Source organism: Molothrus ater, chromosome 24, assembly GCF_012460135.2.
Source record: "Molothrus ater isolate BHLD 08-10-18 breed brown headed cowbird chromosome 24, BPBGC_Mater_1.1, whole genome shotgun sequence".
In the NCBI taxonomy this organism is placed as follows: domain Eukaryota; kingdom Metazoa; phylum Chordata; class Aves; order Passeriformes; family Icteridae; genus Molothrus; species Molothrus ater.
The window spans coordinates 3,188,963-3,201,454 of NC_050501.2; positions in this window are offsets into that span (position 1 = coordinate 3,188,963).

Sequence of the window (12,492 nt, forward strand, 5' to 3'; positions counted from 1 at the left end):
ACTGTGACCTTTCCCGTGACTCAGATCACAAAGATTTTCTGTCAGTTTGCTCTGGGCTAGATTTGAAATTATGTCTTAGAAGTGAAAGACACAGTGAGTGAATCAGGCAGATTAAACTAAATTATTGGCTCCAGACTTGTAGTGCTCTGTTTTCTACAAGAGATCAAAAATAAATGTAAACCACTGATATGACATACCCCGTGAAATGGTTAAGTATTTCTTTCATTATAAACATTATAGGAGAGTACCTATTTCCAGGCTTTTATATTACATGGCAGGTCATTTTGCACCTCACAGGAGTTCAAGCCAATGCCAAATCATCTCTGTAGCCAAACAATGTCATCTTTATTGTTTGCTTACAGAAATATCTAAAACATAGTGTTCGAAGAGCAGGAGGATGTTTTTGTTGCTTTCCAAAGAGAAAGGATAAAACTATTCTTATTTTCTTTTAAAATATGCTGATAAATTAGGTAGTAGAGAGAGAAATCTGCAATGTCAGAAAAAAGTTTAAAAGATTTTAAGCTTATTGGTTGCAAAATTTAATTGTGATCTCAGTATGAATGGAGATTAGCATGCAGCTTTGCAGTGTGCAGCATTATGACATGATACCTCTTGGGGATCTACTTCTATCATCTAAAGCTGTCTATTCCTAATAAATGTAAATAAGTCATTCACGTAATACTTTACAAAGTAACTTCACAATGTCTTCTGCATCCTTTAGTGGTATTAATTTTTTTATCTATATAACTGAACCTGCAAAAAAGATCGTAATGCAATGAGGAAAAGTCACATAAACCCCTTAGTACAGAGCTGGAGGCAAGTCCTGCTGTGGCATGCACTGGTGCTTAGCACTTGGGGTGTCTCAGCTGGAATTGAGGGTGTTCAGGGCTCTGAGAGTTTGTCAGAGCTGTTGTCTCTTGGGACTTCTCAGATGCCATGGCAGGATCAGGCTTGATAGTCACTTCTGATGATATTCAAAAATAACGGCTAAAAATATCAGTAACTTCTCTATCTGGTTTAGTTTTTTCACTCATGCTTCTAATTTCAGCCTGAAAAGTGTGTGGGGTTTGGGGACTAGAAGTGATTTCTGACTCTGCTTTCTCATTTGAAATTTTGTTTGGCGAATGCACCCATTACCCGACCAGCTGGGTGCTACCTTAGCAGGGAGCATCAGAATTGGCAAATAAAACCTGTCTGAGACCCATTTAACAATAGGTGAGAATGTTTCCATCCCTGAAAACGTTCAAGGCTGATTTGGATGGGTTGGATGAGATCAGGTTGAGGCTCCAAACAGCCTCATTGAGTTGAAGAGGTCCCCACTCATCTCTGAGGTGTTGGAATAGCTGAATTTGAAATGTCCCCTCCAACCCACTCTATTCTATGATTATATGAATCAGAACATTCAGACAAAAGGAAATATTTTCAGCACATTAGCAATCTGGAAGGATCTTCTGGAAATGTGATGGTTAACCTGGTCACCTTAGAAGCTCTAGTGGTTCTAACTCAGCTGGTTTTAATGTGCAAGTTAAATTACATTGGTAGAAGAACCTCAAGTTTTTAGGAAGTATTAGATACCTTCCAAAAGAGCTTGAAATAAAACTAGAATATGCTAAATGACAGATGGAAGACATAAAATCAACCAGGATGTGATGACAGACGTTGGAAGGGGCTGCCCAAGGAGATGGTGGAGTCCCCACCCCTGACGTGTTCAAGGAATGACAGGATGTGGCACTTTTTGCTAAGATTTAGTTTAGTTTAGACATGATGGTGTTCAGCTAAAGGTTGTACTTGATGGTCTTGGTCATCTTTTCCAACCCTAATGCATTGTTGGTTTCTTTTATATCTCTGATTCTTTATCTTGAAGCCTTGAAGAGTTGAGGCCATTCAAAGAGTTCAAAGGAAGTTCATTTGAGCAGAGGACACCCTGCAAATGTGAAACGAGTGTTAAGTACAGATGTCTGCAGTGCTTAATTGCCCCTGCAGTTTTGGGGTTTTTTTCTGTCTATTCATTTTTCCTAGGCTGGCATTTTTGTGCATGAATACCACTGAGAGTTAAGGACTTGCTGTGACTCTCACTCTTACTTATAGGAGTTTTGCCTGCAGCAGTCACATAGTTGAAAAATATAGATCCATGTGACTGCTAAGAGACCACTGAGAAGCCAAGTAAGTAGAACTCATGGCCATTTTGCAATTCCATCTCATTAGACATGTTTTGGGGCTTATGATTGTGCTGTGAGGATAAATAAGTATAAATATTATATTTGCCTCCAGGTTATCTTTAAAAATGTATTTCTCTGTCTCCCTCCCGCTCTTTCTTTTCTTCCTTCTATTTTTTTCCCCCCTCCAATTTTCAGTGTAGTCTGTCAGCTCCTGGTAGGTGAGCTATCAACTCTGTGGTCTCACAGTATGGTGGCCCAGCATAAGGTATTTCACTGTAAAGGGTTGCCTTGTGGTGCCAATTACCTGAGGTTCTAGAAAGCAAAATGTGCAGCAGTGTGATTGAGTCCATGTGCAAATAGAAATTCACATGCCCCAAAAACTATTGGAAAAAGTATTGCAAAAAAAGTATTTGACTTGTCCTCAACGCTGCATTTTCAAAATATTAAAAAAGTGTCAACAGCTGTCTTGTTTTTTAGCATTTGAGCAACTCCTGTGAATTCTCTTTGAGATACAGAATAGCAAGACAGTGGGGAAAATCTTGGGTAAACACACACCTAAATTTACATGGTTGCCCAGATGTTGATCTTTCTTGAACACACAAAGTGCAAATGCTTTTTGTGGAACATGCACTGACCCAGTTTGTTACCTGCAGACCCTTGTACCTCCAGCGAGCCCATGGAATTATGCCAGTTGACACCAAGTGGAATCTATCCCTCTTGCCTCAGATCCAAGGCCATACATCTGCAAAAACCAAATGGACAAGATTCTGAAGGAGAGATATTGAGGTCAGAGGTGTCTGGGGGAAGCAGTGTTTGGGGATTATTGCAGCCTCTCTTGTGTGTGGGTCTCTGCAGACACGCAGTCATGGCTGGTTTGTGTGTTCAGCTTGGGATGGTCACTTCTACACTTCTCCTGATATTGTTGTTATTGTTGTTGTGGCTGCTGACACCAATATCAGCACTGAGCCCCTTTTGACAATTCTTCAGTCTGCTTCACTACTTTTAGTCTCTACATTTTATATTTTCACAGATTTTAAGAGCTCCTTTCTAAAATGTCACCAGGATGTCATCATCAACTGCTGTTGTGTATGAGAGGACAAGACACAACAAGAAGGTTCCTTTAAAGCAGAGAGCAGCACCAGGTTTTGTGTAAATTACATGCTTATTTTGGCTCCTTGGTGCTTCTAGGAGAGGATGCCAGGAAATGTTGTTGCCTTTTCACATTCAAGTTCTAGGAGGATGTTTAGTGTTTTGGGGCTTGTGTAGTTCTAGAATGTGGGTGAGAATTACCACGAGGTGGCAGCTGCAAGCCCTGAGTGTCTGTTGATTCTACCACTCTCCTTTTACTCTGTTATCAACCTGGGTAACAGCTGGACTAGATGATCCTTGCAGGTCCTGTCCAACTGGAATTATTCTGTTTTATTATTCTGAAAATCTAGATGCTAAAAGGTCATGCAGAGTTCCTGAAGGATTTCTGGTTTTACAGAGGATATTTCCACCATTATGCACTGATAGTCAGTATGTGCTCAAGTTAATATATGAGGCAACTTTGCACAGTGGTCAGGAGAAAACCTGGGATCTTTTATTCAAAAATCAGAAGAGGGTTTCAGAATCAGTGTTCTCTGTTTCTTCCTATACCAGCCTTCCACATTCAGAAGTCCAAGTGACACAGTGCAAAGAGACTGTGCTCTCTTAAATGGAAATGTTTGGGATATCCAAAGTGTTCCTCTGTCTGTGTGTGTACACACACAGGGAGCAAACAGCAGAAACAATCTCTGCTGAGACAATCTCACAGATTGCCTTCAAAACATTTTCACTGGCACCATTTAAAGACCCCTCAAAAATATTTGAGGACACTGTTTGCATCTCCAGTGAGGGGCAGTTAGTTGGTAACCAAGAACCAAATGATGGCCAGCCTTGCCAATAAAAGACGCTTTTTGTTTTCCTTTTTTTCATAAACATTTATTCTTTTGAATAATTGCACAAAGACAGTGGGAAAAATTGCATCAAAAGCATTGGCTCAAAGTACATATAACACTATATATACATATAATACTATATACGTAATACTCTATATAATACCATACATATAATACTATACATAATACTATACATATAATACTATACATATAATACTCTACATATAATACTATACATAGTACTATACATATAATACTATACATATAATACCTTAATACTACAGAGTACATGTAATACATAGAAATATTCCCCAAAGTAGGTCAAAACACAGTATGCTGTGAAGAAATCATTATTGCTGCAAAAGAAAAGCAATTATTTATTGCAGGAATTCTGAGTCTGCATGCTCAGTAAGAAAGTAAAACTCTAACAGTAAACAGAGCTGATAAGAATTGTAGCTCTTCATGAACAAATGCTATCCAGAAGGCTTCACATGTTTCTTTTTGCAGTAGCATGCAAAGTCTCAGTACATAATGTCCACAGCAGAGAGATTGGCTGTAGCCCCTGGCAGGGAAGAGGTTACTTTGAGCAGCAGTGCTGTGTAGCTGGGAGCCATGTGCAGACAAGGCTCGTGCCTGGTGCTGAGGGAGGAGTGTAATCATATTCTCTCTCTGGTCACATCAGGCATTGGTCTTCTCATCACAGAAAGCTTCCTCACAATTGCAGCAATGCTTTTGACTTGGTGAGGGACCCTTAAGATAAATAAAATTGAGATGCAGCTCGCAGCAGTTCTGCAGTGTGCTTTCACTTTTGGTATACCCCGTAACTGTGATGTCCTTCGGTTGTTTGGGTCAGTTTTGGTTTCTTTCTGTTTGTTTCTGTTCCAAGGTCTCATTTCAGGTTTTAAAACCTCTAAAAAAATTAGTGTCTTTTTATGTCCTCATAGGCTGCTTGGATAATGAAAGTGACAGTGTTTTGGGGAGCTTTGTGGCACTGCAGTGAAATATATTTGCATTTATCATCTCATATTATTTCAAATAATAGTCTTGAGGAAGTCAGAAAACCTGCCCTAGGAAGTTATCTGACTGAGTACCTGTGTGGTGCCTGTAAACCCTGCAAAAGAGGCCATTTGGCTCTTTGTGTGTGGTATCTCATGGACCCATGCTGCTGAAGTGAGACAGTCTCATTTAAGCATCTGTGCCTTGCCCTATTTGTGAGATGCCTTTTCATACCAAGTACCACATTTTACAAAACTGAGCAAAATTCTGCTCAGCTTCACATGTTTTTCTTCAAACCTATACATAATTTTTCAAATTACTTCTTCCCCTAAAATCAAGCCTTCTCACTACTTTTTCCCATTGTATCCTCATCCCCTCTGGCCCCCAAAGTTTTTTAGTTTATTTATCATTCTCTGCCAAATAGAGGATGGTTCCAGAGCAGAGTTATGAGCAGTAAGGAGCTTGGCTAGGGAGGTGCTCTGGCTACAAACTTTAGCAAAAGCAGGCTACTAGACTAGAGTGAAGGATACTGAAAAATTCAGTGAAAAGTATTAAACTACCAGTAGCTGATTTTAAGCCATACCCATTCCCTAAGAAACAAATTATTTGCTCCCAGACTTCAAATCTTCTCACTGCTGCGCATAAAAGCATGAACAGGTTTCTTTTAAAATTCCTGAACGAGCACAGAAAGAGAATTCTGCAAACATTTAAAATTGCAAATTGCTTGTTTGCTCAAGATCAGATTTATTCAAAAGGGTGCCTGCTCCTTGGGGACTTGAAGAGGTTGTTTCTGAGATCATCTTTGTACAACATAAGCATGTTTTTCAGATTATTCCCAGCATAATGTGCCAAGAAGAATACAGTGCATTTGTTATTTCCTAAAAAAAGATCAATTACCTGAAATATTCCTTCTAGACCTATAACATTTATTTCAATGTTCTGTCAATAAATACAACAAGGTTATTTTTCTGTCAGATTAGTTGGAAGAATCATTTGAGGAAATTTCTATTTGGTGAGTTCAGCTGCAAAAAGCAATTAAGGAGAAAAGAAAATTCCCTTGCTGTTATTGGAAGAACCATGGAGCTCCAAGGAGTTGTTCCAGAGCAAGTATTCACATCTTTGCCTCAGAATTCTTTGGTTGCCCAATTTGCCTTTCTGCTCTCTTGCTTTCAAATGCCAGATGAGGGGAAATGAAAGCCCACAGGAAATCTGAGCAATGTGAAATACTAGGGTAGCGTTCTAGTATTGAAGTTCTGGTTGTTCTTAACAGAAAATCCCTGTTTGCTTTGGTTGTGCAGTAACCAAGCGTCACCTCCTGCATCCCAGGCTCTCACCTGTCACATTCCCCATGGCGCTTCTCAGCTTCAGGGAAGGAGACAGAGAATTCTCTATAAGTAATGCAAAACTCACCATGTAGTTTTTCTATTTATATTTGCAATACCAGAGAGGAAAGCCTGGCCAGCCAGACCAGGATTTTTGTGTCCTGCTAGAATAATCTTTCCTTTTGTTGACTTCATCAACTCTGCAGAAGATGCCAGAGCAGCATTCCCAGCTCTGTGCTGCAGGCTCAGCTCTGCTGCTCCCAGCAGAGGAGGCAGCCAAGAGTCCTCTGCAGAGTCCTGTGCAGCCACATCACCCATTTGGCCCAGGATTTATCTCAGGAAATGAGAATTTCTCAGAATTTCTCTCAGAAAATGAGAATTTTTCACCAGGGCTGAAGAAGAAAAACCAGAATGAAAACAAACAGAAAATATTTTTAAATTAAAATGAGAAGCAGAACTTTGAGGATTCTGCACCCAATCACTCTAATCCTACATCACATCATCTTATTTCATTCTTATTTAGCATCTTCAGCTCAAAATAGTTTGGGGGACAAAAAAATACCCACCTAACACAGTTTCACATATAATGACACAAAATTATCATCAAATATTTCTGTTTATTCTGCAATATTTATTGGAAGTTGTTATTATTATAAGTGTATCTACAATATCTGTATTTCAAATCTGTCTGTATTATGGTTTACAATCCAGTTTTTGTCAGGGCCTGCCTTCTATGGAGTTTGTTTTCACAGCACTCTGTGGAATATGAGGAAGGTACCTGGCTTCTTGCAGGTGGAAGTAGTGGCATTAAAAGACCATAAATGGAGGAGGAAGGAAAACCACAAAAAAATTCCTTAGAAATGATGAAATACTTTGTCAACCATGCTGAGACTGACCTGCTGCACGCAATGGTGGAGCTAAAAGAAAACCATTTCTGCAACAGAATAATGATGCCCTGTGAATCAAAAAGAAAAAAAAGTGCTAGAAAACAAAATTATTACCACTAATTTTAACATTTAATTAACTGGTGCCACAGTTCTGAACTCTCTTGACTTGGCACCAGTGCACTTCTGTGTGTTCCAGCCCTTTTTCTCTTATCCTAGATGCTTGGTTTAAGCTGATTTCTTGATTTCAACTGCAAAAATCACAGTACATGCACTTAAAAGTGGGATGGTGCAACCAGAAATGGACTTATATGCAGAGTCATGCTCTTCAAATTCCTTTCTCCTAATCATTTTTGCATGAAACATGGTAACAGGAACATCGCTGCTCATTGCTTTAGGCAGCTACTCATGCTAGTTTCTTGAATTAATATTTGATTGTTGCACAGAAAAATTATATAGACTTAGGTTTCAAGTAACAGCATAATTATCTCCTTGAGATAGTTGGGCCTACCTCTACCATTGAGTTTTCATCTCCTCTGCCAGTGGAGGGAAGGAGGATCAGGTGGTGCCTGTGTTTGTGTATGGGCAGCAAGGCAGGAACCTGAGGAGGGTTTTAACCCCTCTGAGCTGGACTCAAGCTGTGATTCTTCTTCCAGAATAAGGATGGTTTTTGGGAAACATTTCTATTTATTCTGTAATATTTTTCGGAAGTCATTGTTATTATTATAGGTGTAGCTACAGTCTCTGGATTTCAAATCTGTCTGCATTATGGTTTGCAATCCTTAATTTTGCACTTAGAATGCTGTACCAAGGTTCATGCTGGGGACTTGGCTAGGGATTTCCTGTCTTATATTAAAAATGATTTGCTTTGGTAGGGAATATTCTCAGGGGATGGCCACTGGCACTGATATTTTCTGCAAAACCAAAACATCTGCCTGTGAAATTTACTTTCAGGCAGAACTGAAGGCACAACCAGAATCCCCAAAGATGAAGACACTGAAATAAATCCATCCCTGATTCATAAGGTTTTCCTGTAGTATCAGTGTTCTGACAGGCTGAATTGGAAATATCTCTGATTCCATGGCCTTTCAGCTACTGTGTGTTTACTTGTGGCCAGGAAGTTCAGTACTGCTCCAAAGAGCACAGAACTGCTCCTGCGGGAGCTTCAGACTGCAGAAACATTTATTTTTATTTTAATTTAATTTAATTTAATTTTACTTTACTTTATTTTATTTTATTTTATTTTATTTTATTTTATTTCATTTCATTTCATTTCATTTTATTTTATTTCATTTTATTTCATTTTATTTCATTTATTTTCATTTATTTTCATTTATTTTCATTTATTTTCGTTTATTTTCGTTTCTTTTATTTTGCTGTTTGGAATAATGATGTGCATAATGTACTCCTCTTCCTCTGTGAGGCTGTGGCTGTGACTCAGCAGGTACAGTCGGAAAAGCACTCAGGTCTGGATGTTCTCCAGGGTAGCTGCAGCTGAAGGTTAAACGTGCACACACTACACACATGATAACAGCACCTTACATGGATAGAAACCAGAAGATATTATGGAGAAAATAGTGAAGAAAAAAGAAAAAAAAAAGCCTATAAAAATCAGCCTTTGGTATCCCCATCCTGAATGCTGTATTTGGGGGCAGAAGCAGCTCCCCTGCACTGCTGGCTGAGCTGGGGGGACATTGTGAGGCTGCTGCAGACGTGGACGAAAGCTGCTGCCCACATATCTCTGACAGAGCACCAGTTGGCCACTTTTGTTCCAAAAGATTTGCATAAAGCTGGTATTTGCAGAATTCTGTCAGTCCATCAAGATGGCCCAGGGACTTTGTACATGTGTTTTTTCACCAGGCACTTTGTACATGTATTTTTCCAGCATTCCACCCATACAGGAGCCCCTATTGCACAGCATTATCTTGCTGTAATGCCAGCAATCCTTCATGCTGCACAGCAAGCCTAGAAGAAAACAATGGTGATCCATTTGCTGTGAGATTTTAATCTTTAACCTAAAGACTTTTTCACAGCAAGAAGAAATTCCGAGTGGAATCTTTTGATAAGAATGCTGTGCTTCTTGAGCTGCTTTGCTCATAAGCATGAGGTAACATGCAATGTGGCCCTGCTCTGTTGTTTGAACTCATATTGCTAGTTTCAAGCAAAAGCACATTTTGTTCACTAAAGTCAGCAGTATAGGGTGGCCACCTCATGAAAGCTAATCTCAGAACTCCAGAAAGTAGAAAACATCCCAGAATTCCCAAGCTGTGCTTTTGTGGTTTTTAAAAGAATGGTGTTGAATCTGCACTTGGAACAGGGTAGCTGAATCTTATTTATAGCTCTGTTCTGTCTGGTGCACTTCCTCTCACTTCCCTACAGAATGATATGAATGAAAATGACTCTATTGACAATGTGGGTAACAATAAAAGAGCTTATAGAAATATGATTTTTTTATAGATTCAAGACTAAGAGAATCAAGCTTCTAAGTTATGATCTTTGAGAATAGGAGAAGGATCAGGCTGTGCTGGTTGGAGAGGCCCCCCTGGTGGGTCTTCTTCCCTGTAAAGGTGCCAGGTTTACCCTTTCCCTCAGACCTTCTAAACCTGACTAGAATTGGCTGTAATGAAGGTCTAAGGGACTAAAAGAAAAGCAGAGTGTAAAAGATGCTAATCAGTCTTTGTTCTTTTCAGACATCACATACAGGACCTGGAGTAAAGATTTTGTATGGAGTGAGATAGATTTTAATTAAGCATCTTAATAGACAAATCCTTCTTGTTTTTTTCAGAATAAATTAAGGAAGTAACTTTGATGCAATATCATTTTCATCTAATCAGTAACATTCTGAAATTACCATGTTGTTTTCCATTAGAAATACCATCATCCAGCAAATCAGATAAAATTATTTAACATAGCTGTATTGCAGCCTCAGCTAACATTAGCTTGGGCATGTGTACACACAGAGCAGCAGACAGCAAGTGAATTGACAAATGTTTATAGGGAGAAAAGGGCAGACAGTATCAACAATTTTATATACTCCTTTGAAAAAGATGCCTGTATTGCATCTCGATTCACTAATAATCAAATAAAGGCTTATCAAGGTTTTGCCATTTGCATATAGTGAATACTGATTACTGACACCAATAAAAGGTAATTGTCCTTAGCCCTTACTTCTATGCACGAATTATTAATATCTCCATTAAAAAATTCAACTTTATATTTGTCATGAATTCAGAGGTTTTTGTTTGATGTAAACCAATATGCTTAACATAGAGCTTTTATACCAGAGTGTATGCTATTTTTTAAAAACAAAAAATAAAGTGCATGAAGAAAAATCAGCTTGTAAACGTGGGAAAACAGTCACCAGTCTGGAAAAGGGATGAGGTTGGCTGCTGCATGACTGTGTTGCTGATAAATGTGTGTGGTGGTTATGGCAGTTTTACACAGCTGTAGCTCCTGTGGGCAAATTTGCAACTCATTCCCAACAGCCAGAGGTAGGCCACAGTCAGCCTTGCATGTCCAAGCACTATTAATTGTTATTAATATTTATTTTTCTATTACAGTAATGCCTTGAGGTGAAGTCAAATGGGTGTTGTATTTGCCCAAAGTGAGAGCTTGACAAAGTGAGCAGGAGTGGGAGGAGGTTGGGACACCTGGTGACGAGAGACTCACTGAAGAGTACAGAGAACAGTTTTGTGAGCTGGGAACAGAACACTGCTCATCCAGACAGAGTTTTTCTTGACCCACATCACAACATTTCTGTTTCTAGTGGAAGTCCTTCCAAGGAGAAGACATTCTAAACAGAGTTGTAGGGAGTGTTATCTCTTGATCCTACAATTCAGTCACATGAGGATCTGGTTTAGTAAGGATCTTTCATTTAGATCTTTAGTAAAGATCTTTCCTTTAGAAAGGAAGGAGGGCAGCACTAATCACATGTTCTATTTTTTCACCTACCATAGAAGCCAAACTAAGGGGGTTGGGTGTATGAATATGCATTACAAGAACCAGCAAATGTCCCTCTCAGAACAGACTTTCATGATTGCTTGCCACATTGATTTCTTTGGTTTGGCTAGATTTCTACCAGTTCGAGCAATAGGAAAACCTAAAACTGCCAATAATTTTTGAGATGACTTAAAATCTGTGTAATGGGTTCCATCAAAAAAAAAAAAAGAGTTGCTTTTATTGCCATCATAGCTGTAATGCAATTTCATGGGGTGTCCTTACGCGTGCTATAATTTCTCATATAGAGCTGTCAGCAATAACCTTTTGTGGCAGCAGAGAGGAAAAAAAATCCCCAAAATACATACTTGTCTAAGATATATGTGTAGCCCTTAAATCCTGGCTGTGTTTCTCTGATCTTTCCTGTAGTGGAGGAGCATTGTGCCTTTTGTAGAGCAGGAGCAGCTGGCAGGGCTTGTGCAAGTGGGGCCTTGGTTCTGCTTACCTGGTGCATGAAAGGACTTGGCACCCTCTGCACTCCCATGTATGCACAAGAACTTAAAATATTTTGTGGTTTTGTCGTTCAGTTTTCCTTCTTTCATTCTGAGCACAAATAACAGCTTAACCCAATGAGAAGTCACAGGAAAAGAAAAATCTTAGAAAGTTGGTACATGTCAAGAACAGGGGAAGGCTGCAGGACCTCTGAGCCTCAAACACCCAGCAGCCTGTTTCACTCCCTGCTGCCTCTCCTCCTGTCACAGACCAATTTATATTTTGTGCCTCAACAGGAGGTGTTCCAGTGCTGGCAGAAACTTTTAATGATTCCGAGCCTCCCGTGCTGCTCTGGAAACAAATTTGGAAGAAAACAGAAGATTTTGCCACATATTATTCCTATAAACAAAAATGTCTTTCTCACCAGGAATTCATGTTCAGATACTCTTCCACATTTTAGCATTGGTTTTTTCCTCATCTGGAGATGCATTATCCCTTATTCACATTCTTTTGGTTTTTTCAGATATCTCTTTGCCTTCTGATGAACTCTGGTAAACTGTAGTGTTGTTAGTGGGATTTTAGAGGATTGATTAGTGTTAAGATTCTTCCTAGCTTCCTTCTACTTATGCAGTTGTAGGATGTCCTTTCCAACATGTAATAAATACATTACCTGAGCACTTACTATCAATATAAGTTGATAAGAAGTTGATAATATAACTTACTATCAATATAAGTTGATAATATAACTTATTGTCAATATAAGTTGATAACTAACTTAGTTTAT